The sequence below is a fragment of the Mya arenaria genome, chromosome 14 (genome assembly GCF_026914265.1).
Source record: "Mya arenaria isolate MELC-2E11 chromosome 14, ASM2691426v1".
Classification (NCBI taxonomy): domain Eukaryota; kingdom Metazoa; phylum Mollusca; class Bivalvia; order Myida; family Myidae; genus Mya; species Mya arenaria.
In genome coordinates, this window is record NC_069135.1 from 45,398,717 (window position 1) to 45,409,977 (window position 11,261).

Genomic DNA, 11,261 nt, shown 5'->3' on the forward strand with positions numbered 1-11,261 from the left:
TTATGTTTGACCAATTCGGCAAGAACTTCCTCATCTCCTACATGAACATTGACTCTATCAAGTCCTTACAACCAATTACAAACAAATTGAGTCTTTTTTTATAAAGACTTACTGTCAATATGGATCCATTTTTCACAAATGTCTGTTCATCAAGACAAAATGTCTAACACATTTCATAATATTAGAAAGGAAATAATCTTGGGGTAATAAATTCATAAAATGTTACAATAAAAGTCTCTTCTTCAAAACCTGGATTGATTCAGATTTGATTTTCATTAATGACATAATTTCAAATAGCGGTGACATAGAAACACATTTAATTTTGAATAATCTTAAAAACAAAACAAATTGGATGGCAGAAATTTATATTTTAAAACAATCTATACCAGCTTGCTGGAAAAATATTATTACATCAAATGAATCATCAAATACTAGAGTTAACACAAAGCTAGAAATTAAGTTTCAAAGTAAACATAAGTTTCAAAGTAAACATCTAACCAAAATGACAAATAAAGAAATTTACCAGCTTTTTATTTGGCAAGTTTTTGAAAAACCGTCCATTCATGGTTACTGGAATCGCCGGCTTCGAGAAAAAGTAGAATGGAAATCATGGTATTATATAAATCATAAATGTATTGTTGACAATAAAGTTCAAAATTAAACTGTTACATAATCTTGTGGCAACTAACCTGAATTTATTCACGTGGAAATTAAGAGACTGTCCTTTATGCATATATTGCCATGAAGTAGAAGATTATGAACATTTTTCATACAGTGTTCTACTTTATCCACTTTTTGGAAACCCATAAATTCCGTGTTTAAAAAATGTAGTATAAATAAACATCTCAATAACATAAAATACATCTTGGTAGGCTATAAGATATACCATAAATAACATAATTGCGTCAATATTGTATTCAGCCACATTTGCTACTGTATTTATAAAATATACTTCATCAGTGATAGGAGGGCATAACACATTGTTATTTTGAATCATTTATTTCATGATTTGCTTACTTTACAGAGGTTCTTAAAGAAATAAAATTTGAATGTTTGTTTTCTGGATGAGTTTATTAGCAACATTAAATACATGATTTAACAATATATTGAAGATATGTATATTAATGCCAGTTCTATGGATCTTTATATTTGTAATCTGTACGATTGTGTATTCTTCTAAAGAAATAAACGGACTGTGAGTAATTGTAGTTCCAACGAGAAAAAAGTCACATGATATGTAAATGTAATACCGATGTGTGCGCTAAATTTAGACTTCTCTTTCGAATTTAAGGCATGTTTTTCATTGCGATAAATACAATTTTCGATCAAATGGGGGTTACAAATGTCATAAAGGTGAAGAGAAGTCATTTTAATATACATTTATTTCGATAGGCTTAGATTACTAAAAGATGCGGGGACTTTAAACATGTAGGATAATTGTGGTTAAAGTTCGATAAATAAATGAATATTATTATTATTTCTATGCTAAAGGAGTTAAAAGATCAGAACAGAACAGAAAATTCATTGTTGACTTAAGCATAAACAGCTCATCGTCACATTACACAAATAAAGAATACCTACAGTCAATACATAATGCGTTTAAATGATTGTTGTAGTATATATATAGCTTTTTAAGAAATTACTAAAAAACAAACAACGTGAACCATATTACTTACATATCAGCGTGAATGATGGTTGATATGAAAGAGAGAATGTTCAATAGTTTTTTTTACACTGAAACTATGTATTGAAAACAGCAATACAATGAGAGATGAAAAAGGAAGCAATATTGCAGTTATAAGGGGGCAAAATACATATAGATCACAGATATATCAATTGTGAAAAAACGCAACAGAAAACAAAACAAAAAGCATGTAAAGAGGTAATGCTAAAGGCTTTTAAACAAAATATTGTTAATTTAACAAGTGGTGATTTATCAGTTTGCAGTACAGAAATAAATTGACTAGGATATTCTGAATAGTATCTTCTTATGTAATTTCTACGAACATCAGCATACACAGGACATTTTGAGACAAAATGGTACTCGTCTTCATACTCCTTTCGGTCACAAAAGGTACTTTTCTCTCACTTTTTACAATATCATCATGTCTCCCAACTCCAATATTTAATCTATGGGAGGATAGTCGTAATTTTGCAAGTACTTGTCTGTACTAAATGTTATCTAATTTATAAATATAACTTGAAACTTCGTATGTATATTTGAGATCTTAATATATATATATAATCAGCTACAAGTTTCCATTCCCACTCTCCAGTCTGTAATATAAATATCTCGTAACCTATTTCTAATCAAAGGTACAAAGGCAGGATAAAAAAAAACACACATCATGAAAAAGTTGTATAACATCTCGAACGTTTTAAAGCCAAATTTCTATCAGCAGGATTTCTCTTAATTCTTTACCAATGAGTGTCATTCCAATACAATCATCAGTTTTGCTTGTGAAGAATGGTTGAATAGTGAAGAAAATGGTTAATAATCCGATTTTATCGTTCGATACACAGCGGAAACCGACCAAGCTCACTGTATAAAGACAATGGGTTTGTTGACTTTTTCACTTTAAGGATCCATTTACAAATAGTTTGTGCACTCTTTCCAAGCACTCATATTTCCCACATCCCAAATCCTCCGATCCATAATTAAGTAAAGACAAAAGATATGAATCAAACAGATTAAACATAATTTTACTGGAACTATAGTTCAACAGCTTTTTGGATTGTATGCCCAAAGCGGGTTATATAGTTATCTGATCTTCGGTCCGTCCGTCCATCCGTCCGTTCCCAAGGTTTCCAATATTTGACGAATGCTTAAGCCCAGTTTTTAATCTTTGTAGGCAGTCTGGTCATGGCCAACGGATGAAACCTATTACTTTTGTGGTCAGTGGGTCAAAGGTCAAGGTCGTTTTGACCGTAAGCTGAAAATACACAGTTTCCTATCAATAATTGAAAACGCTTAGGCATAGAGACCTCGAATTTGGTAGGGGTCCCTCAAACATGACAATCACCCTAACAATTTTAACGTCAGTTGGTCCAGGTCAGTGTCGTACGTGTAGACTTTGAGCTGAAAACTCGATTTCGTGCAATTACTGAAGAAAGCTTGTATCCAGGAACCTAAAACTTGGTATACTGGTGAATATCATCTGCTTTCTTTAAGTCAGGTTTCAAAAACATTCGCGGCGTCTTTGATGCTTTGCATCAAAATTTGTCTTGTTATCTTGTATGTGTTACTGTTCGTAAATAATTTCTAGACATGTTCCAGATGAGAAGTTTGTAAGAACGGTAATGTGTCCTGTCAATTTCCATTAACGACACAACATATACATCTAAGAGCAACTTCATTTTTAAGGGTTCTAAAGACTGAAATACATTTGTGACTGAAGTTTTTTCCTCACTCCGTTATAAACTTGTATGAACGTATACTTAATGTAATGTAGCATAACAGCTAATGACTGTTAAGGAATCGCAAAAATGCATTGTGTTTAAAGGACCAAACAAAAATAACGTTCAAAACATCAAGTTAAATATTTTTAAGTTCAATCCCTTGCAAGCATTAATCACGGCGGGGAATCCACGTGACCAAATGGTAGGTTTCAGTGCAAGATGGCGTCACCAAAACGCTCGACTCGAGCCGAAAATCAAGGTAATACATATAATTATAATAGTTTCTTTAATTCTTAACAAAGATCATCGGAAAAGACTCATGTGCCATTCTCATAACAAAAAACACGACAAATATATCCATTTTCTTTTTTGCTTACATGAACTGGTGACCAAATATGTATTACATGTAATATGTAAGGAGCGATTTAAAAGTTCAAACGTAAATGGGTAATAAATATACAAGCTCATATAGGAAGTTGCTTTTGACAAGCACCAATCGGCATTCTACAACAATTAACACAAAATGTTGATTGATTAATATTATAACACACACACACACATAAATATTAAAGCTAAAATATCAAATGTAAGAACGGCATCAGCATAACATGAACTTTTTATTATGATATTTACAATGAAAATGGATATATTTGTCGTGTTTTTTGTTATGAGAATGGCACATGAGTCTTTTCCGATGATCTTTGTTGGAAGCTGTTTCGATAAATTTCATCTAGCCTTTTCCCAACGTACACCTAAAGTTTCCCTTTGTATTGCATTTCTGTCTGTGGGTGCTGTCGCTTTCTTTCTGCGTGAGGCCAGTCTTGACCTCACCTTGTGATCAAACGAATGCTCACTGAACACTTCTTTTGTTTTGTTGTATCGCTGCCATTTTTTTTTTGGTTGGCTGTTTAGATATCCTGTATTCATTTCGTTTAGGTTGATGAAGGGAAAGACTCTCTTATTCGTGTCATTGGTCTAAAAGATAAAAATGCATTCCATATGATATATCGAAAATTGCAAAACATCGATTGACACGTCATACAATAAAAGAATACTGGTGTGCAGATTTTATCACAGATAATGGTTTAACAATTCAACTCTAAACGTGCTATACATCAATTTGTCACAGAACACAAATCATTAATGATGGTAACCTTATAAATTTGTAAGCAGAAAAATCAAAAGTATAAAAACAGCAGTCTCGATGTGATTTTCAATGATTTTATCATTTTAGATGATGTCATAACTATGTAAAAAGAACAATGGTATAGAAAAATATCAGTTGAGTTTTATGGGAACCTATATGTTTGGCTTGAACACTAAAACTAAGTCAAAGAATCTGCAGTCCAGACGGCAACCTAATTATGGAACTGCAACCTATCTCTTCAAAAATCGGAGCTGCAACCTATCATTTTCTTTTCGTTCTCATATCTTTTAAAATCATTAAAATATTCGTTCCCAAATGCATGTGCCTGTTATGTTTAAACAAAAAAAGAGTGTTTTATGCAATTTTCCCAAATTATAAGCTCATTTTCCGCTAAATCCGAGCCAAAATGATAAATGGAACTGTAACCTACCAGTCGGATTTCGTATATTTTGGAAACATTGCCGAAGTGTTCTCGAGAACGGTTAAAGTTTCAAGGAAAACATGGATATGTTAATACAAACTAGGTAGGTGGGCATATGATAGGCTATGTTAAGAATTAAAGAAACTATTATAATTATATGTATTACCTTGATTTTCGGCTCGAGTCGAGCGTTTTGGTGACGCCATCTTGCACTGAAACCTACCATTTGGTCACGTGGATTCCCCGCCGTGATAAATTATGGTCGCCTTCATATGTATTAACGTATGTTTGATAGCTGAACAAATATCACAAAGTAATATTTTATCAGATTTTACTATAATTATACAAAATTAGGTAATTTACATGTACATATAATTATAACCATTTATTAACAATTTGGAAACAACATTTATACGTGTTTGTATCGATTGCCGGACATCAAGGAATCGTGTTGAGTATATGGTATATCTGGCTTTGATCCGTCTCCACCACCTGCCACAAATATTAACAACTAGACATAAATGAGGTGATTTATTTTACCACTAAATTACTTGAATAAAGTCCTAAGGCCACACCAAATTAATAACTTGTTCATCGGATTTTCCGCACCTATTTATTCAGAAAAGCAAAAAAAAAAAAAAAATATCACTTGCGCCCGCACAATCTAAAAAACATAGTTATTTTGTTTACGAGCGCTAATTTGTTTAGTAGAATGTAGCCTTTTCCCTTATAACCGCCTTTTTCGATCGTAACAGTTATCAAAGCACCGGCTTAATCATGCAGCCGCTCTAATTAGAGTCAATGAACGATATAGATATAGACCCGAATACAAGCGGCTAGATGATTGAGACTAAATTGGCAACATGAAAACATTTATTTCACTTCCTGATCCTTGAAAATTACGTCAACAAATGACAATTCTACCACCATTTAAAGTTTGATTAAATTTTGGACTAATGTGTTTGTTTTAATTTGGCTCCCGCTAAAAGTAAACGTATATATTATACTGGGCAAGAAGTGCTGAATTTTATCGTGAATGACGGTGATTATCCAAAGTTTGAATTTGGTTCGGACATGTTTGACGGGAATTCGGATGACCGTTACAGTGAAAAGACAGTTTACAATCGGTCATCTATACATACTACACCTGTTCAGGTAAAAACTTCAGGTGTGTATTTTAACTTCTTCGTTGTTTTGCTGTTAATATGGCAAATATGATGTATTTTTTGTATTATTTGTTTCCTTCAAAAATATACATTTGATGATTTATGCATGTTTGTTTTTATTTTGCTACATATCAGAGTATAGTGTTTATTGAATTCATAGACAATGCATGTACAGTAATAGAAAAAATAAATTTTGGCCAAATAACGAGCACCACCTTTCTTGTTTTATCATCAAACTGTTTCAGTAATGCATACTACATTATAATACAATGAACATTTATGTATAATATTGCTTATTAAAATTTCAGATTCATCAGACGCAGCGGATCATGAAATTCCTGTCCCCTTGAGGCAACGAGGGCGTGCTCGTGGTGAAGGCCTTGGTCGCCGATGAGTCAATGTTCGTGGACAGTAGGGTGACGCTTAAAATTAACCTGACTGACATTCATATGTGCTTCATGCAATCCCATGAGTGTTACCATTCACACAAAAACATCAAACAAGCCTGATTGTGTATATTTTGTAAATATTAGTCAAAAAGGATAAAAAAAATGGTGTCAGACTGTGTGATTAGAAAAAGGTACATCACACTTTGTGTTGCAAATGAATGTTTATAGATTTTTTAGATGTTCATGTGTATATCTAAACTATTTATGGAAATCATTCAAGTGTTGAATATTTATGCTGATTGGTTTTTGTCTATGAAAAAAATATTGCATATTCTTGTATATTCTTGAATTATTTTTTTTGCTATATATGAAAATTGACACTATCAGTATTTGCAGTACAACAGAAGTAAAAGTGTCTTTTGTATATATGTTTATGTTTTCTATTACTTGTCTAAATTTGAACAAGATATCTAAAAACAATAAGGAAAATCTGCATGTTTAAAAAAGATTGGCGTTAAATTCTGAGAAAGCATAAAATCAGTCTGGCGCTGGCTGGAATTTTCTGTGACATCTTTTCAGCTGATATGGTTTACAATACGGTGTAGGTTTTTTTGTAAATTCTCTTCCAGAACTTAGATGGCTACCAAGGCCAATCGTGTAGTCAAAGCAAGAGTGATAGCTGTAGTTTATATTTGATTGCAAATGCCTATATTCATTTTGTGAGTTATTTTTCAAGTCACCTTGTCTAGTCATTTCCATGGCATGAGATATGACAATGTATTTTAATAGAGAATTAAGTTCTCCTAAGGAAAATTGGAAAACCTAGTTAATAGGTTTTGATATGCCATTGGGCAGGCAGGTGGCTGTGACCATTGGCGCTTGTGGCCAGGCTTTAACTTAGCCATGCATAGGGTATTTTGAAAAAAAAACTTTTCAAAAAGGTTTAAAAAACTGGAAAACTATGGTTTTGAGTTCTCTCATTTATGAAATAGTTTAAAGAAATACATTTGCTTGATCTCAAATAGCATTTGTTTTTTGGGAAAAAATCCGATGAACAAGTTATCATTTTGGTGTGGCCTAACATATTATTACAAAATATGCATGATAAGGACAACCCAATCCCTCGTCATGCAAATACGTTGAACCTTTTATTGGCTCATTTAAACTTGTGATATGAGAGTTATTAGGAGAGATGTTAATAATGAACGAAACTCTACTGTATTTCCGGTTCGCATGTCAAACTGCTTGAAAGGAGCAGTCCAGAGTGACACAACGGGAGTTGGAGGAGTTGTCAGAAAGCCGATATGTAAAGTTTTTTTCCCGAGGAGCAACCGGTTATCTACTCCATTTAGGAGGGGCAATCGTGATGACAGGGGAAGCGAATCGAAACGCATGTGTGAAGCAGTCACCCTAAGTAGTTTATTTATTATTTGAACTCCCTGATAAACATACACAAACGTTTGATATGAGAACAATATCATGGCAAATCAAATCACCTGTGTTTCTTTCATGCATTTACAATATAATAGCATATTGTTTGTGGTAACCGTTTTAATAAATTGAGTCAGTAGCAGTGAAATACAAAATAACACGACTTATACTTTTTTGTATGAAATAGAACAGTTGGTCGTTGTAATTAAATATTGAGTCTTTGTTTTTTTAAGCTATTACGTAGATATTTTCCAGTTAGTTGGGCCAGGTCTTACACGTCCAATACATCAGTCACAAAGTGAGCTACTCGGCTGAGGTGGCCCGCCATGCCGTCCACGCTACTCCACTGAGCGGCTCCAGGGCACCACTACATGTAACTCTTACACCCTTGCTGCCCAGCTTCACTGCCAGCATGAGCGATCATGACTATAGATAATATAAAAAAAAGAGTTGTGCAAATAACATAATTATTATATATCCAGTAAATTAATCCAGCGAGCGTGTCATATCACAAGCAGAACCATTGGATGTATGATTGAATAAAGAAGTTTCACCCATGTTCAGTTTTAAAAGAGTCAGTTTTCCAGTGCGAAGCAATATTTTAACCTTATATTAGTCTATAGGAAATGAGTGGTACATGTATTACAAATAATAAGGTAAAATTTGAATTAGTCAAGGTTAAGGTAGTATGCATAATGTCAATTCAAAATACCTGTATATTAAAACTGGCACCGTCCGTCCGTCTATACGTACGTCAGGCTCAATTTCACTGGTCCGGAATGTAACTTCGTCTTGTATGGACATATTTAAAAATAACTTGCCACATGTGTTTCACATACAAGGACGACGTGCTGCGTGAAAGACCTTTGTCCCTAGCTCTAAGATGAAGATCAAACTTAGTGTGTGTTTACTATGCCATGCTGCAAATAAGGACATACAGTATAGGTGGTCGTGTCCGGGCTGTAACTTTCTCTTGTATATACATATTAAGTGTAAATTATGTAAGAGGAGGTGGAGTTGCTGTACTTGCCAAGAAAACTGCATATACTCAGTGTACCAAGTCAATTTCTTATTCAGAGTATTAACTGCAAACCCTGATCTGTCAACTTGTTAGGAAGATCTGTCAACTTGTTAGGAAATCAAAGGAAACAGTTTACGTGATTGCAGTGTACAACTCGCCCACATCAGGAAATACACATGTGCATCTGGAAATTGTCCTGCTAGATCAAATAAACCAGATACAGATAAAAGAAAGTCAACCGTCAATTGTTATAACTGGCGACTTCAAACAAAATGCGATTGCCCGTCCAATGCCTCCAATATCCAAGACGTTCACATGATTTCACCAGTATTCTCAAACACCAACCCATGTTTTAGGTTCTTGTCTTGACTATATGTACCTCTCTTGTTTAGTTGGCATAAGACAACAACACTGACATACAGTGATCATGCATGGGTCTCATGTGGTGTTTCAAAACATCAATGAGAGGTAATTAGTGTTTATTTTTAAATATTCCGCTTGTTCATAAATATTCCTTTCTTTATTCACACATTTCACTGCTATTTTTCCTCTCTAAATGACGGTGACAGCTCTTGTTGGTTTTTTTTATATTTTTAACAAATCATCATGTCTGAACTCCAGTATAAGACCCGGCTGGTCAAGGTTTTGATGTGGGCGATGGAAATATCATTTCCCCGGAGCAACTGTTTGTGTACTCCATTTCGGAGGCGCAACCATGGTGGCAGGGGAAGCGAAACCGACTCGACCAATCTTACAAAAATGTCATCATAAATAATATCAAACCTGGGAGTAAGATTACAGTATTATTGGTCCTAGTTCAAACTGACTTCGTCTTTTTCTTATTTTAATCAGTTTTCTAACTTGCTTTTGGCTGAGTGATTAATAATTAATAACTGGTATTTTCAAACTATTTTTTCCATAAACAATCACCACAGGAGGTTATCTACCATTTAAAACCTGCAAGCAAGTATCCGTTACAAGCAAGTATCCGTTATCTCGTTTATAAGTTGTGGTGCGTTTTTTATCTAAGAAAATAATAAAATAAGAGATAAAGACTGTACAATTTATGTTCAAGAATATGTCATATAAGATGTCATATCCAGCAAGTGTGTCACCCCAGTTTCCGAAGTAGAGGAAAATATGTAATGGGGCCATCTAAGGGCCATGTCCAAATAATGAATATTATTTTATGATATAAATAATGAACTTGGATCTTTGTAGCTTTGCTTAAAAGCATCGTCATGTTTGACTATTTAAATGATGTATAAAAAGTGGCTTTTCAAGAAATATATGAAAATTTATTATTCAAACCTTTGTAATTAGTAAAACATGATAACATAATTAATATGCGGGTTATTCTTAGTAAAAAGTGGAGTTTTCTGCAGAAAGTGAAACGTAGTTATAATGTCATCAAATCGCGTCTTTGACCAAGGAAATGTTGGTCGGTAAGGTGCAAATACGACCATGTTTATCTCGGGTTGGATACGGATTAAAACACACTTTGCTCACACAAATTGGAAGGTATCATTGTAAAAACAAGTCAAGGTATGCTTTGATGTCGAAAGCGACAGTCATACCAAAAAAAAATCACTGACGAAACCCTAAGAGATACAAGCATCCACATGAAACTTGGAACACATTATGGAAGTTACGTGAAAGACACCATGCATGTATGTGAAGCAAGTCCAGTGACGTTGGCTTGATCATTTTTTAATTGTACTCCCTGATAAACATACACAAAGGTTTGACCATGATAAGAACAATATCATGGCAAGTTAAAGCACTTTTTTTCTTTAATGCATTTACAAATGTGTACGAATGACTATCTGTGCCCAATCAGTAGCATTTATCATGCTTTTTCAAATACATAAGTTATTTATCAAAAATAGTTTTTACAATGCCTATGAAAAATCTACATTGTTAGGTTTAACGAAAATAACATGTGACGTGTTAGCCTTTTCTTTTATTATTTAGTATTTGCTAATAAATACATTTGGCCATCAATGAAAAGGAGCAACACGAATGCAAACAAATCGAAATATGGTCATCAAGCAGGAAGTTGTTGGAGGATGCCCGTCTCTCATGCAGGTTTACTGGACAATTAAGTCTCTCCTCCATCCACACACTCTAAATCCAGTTCCACCCAGGAAAATGACCAGGCTTCATATGAGCTATGTTGTTTTGTCTTTATTAGAGCGAAAACGACTATTAAAAAACTATGGTCACTTCTACCGTATACATAAATTATTATGAGTTTACGTTGTAGGTCACTGCATGGTGGACTGAC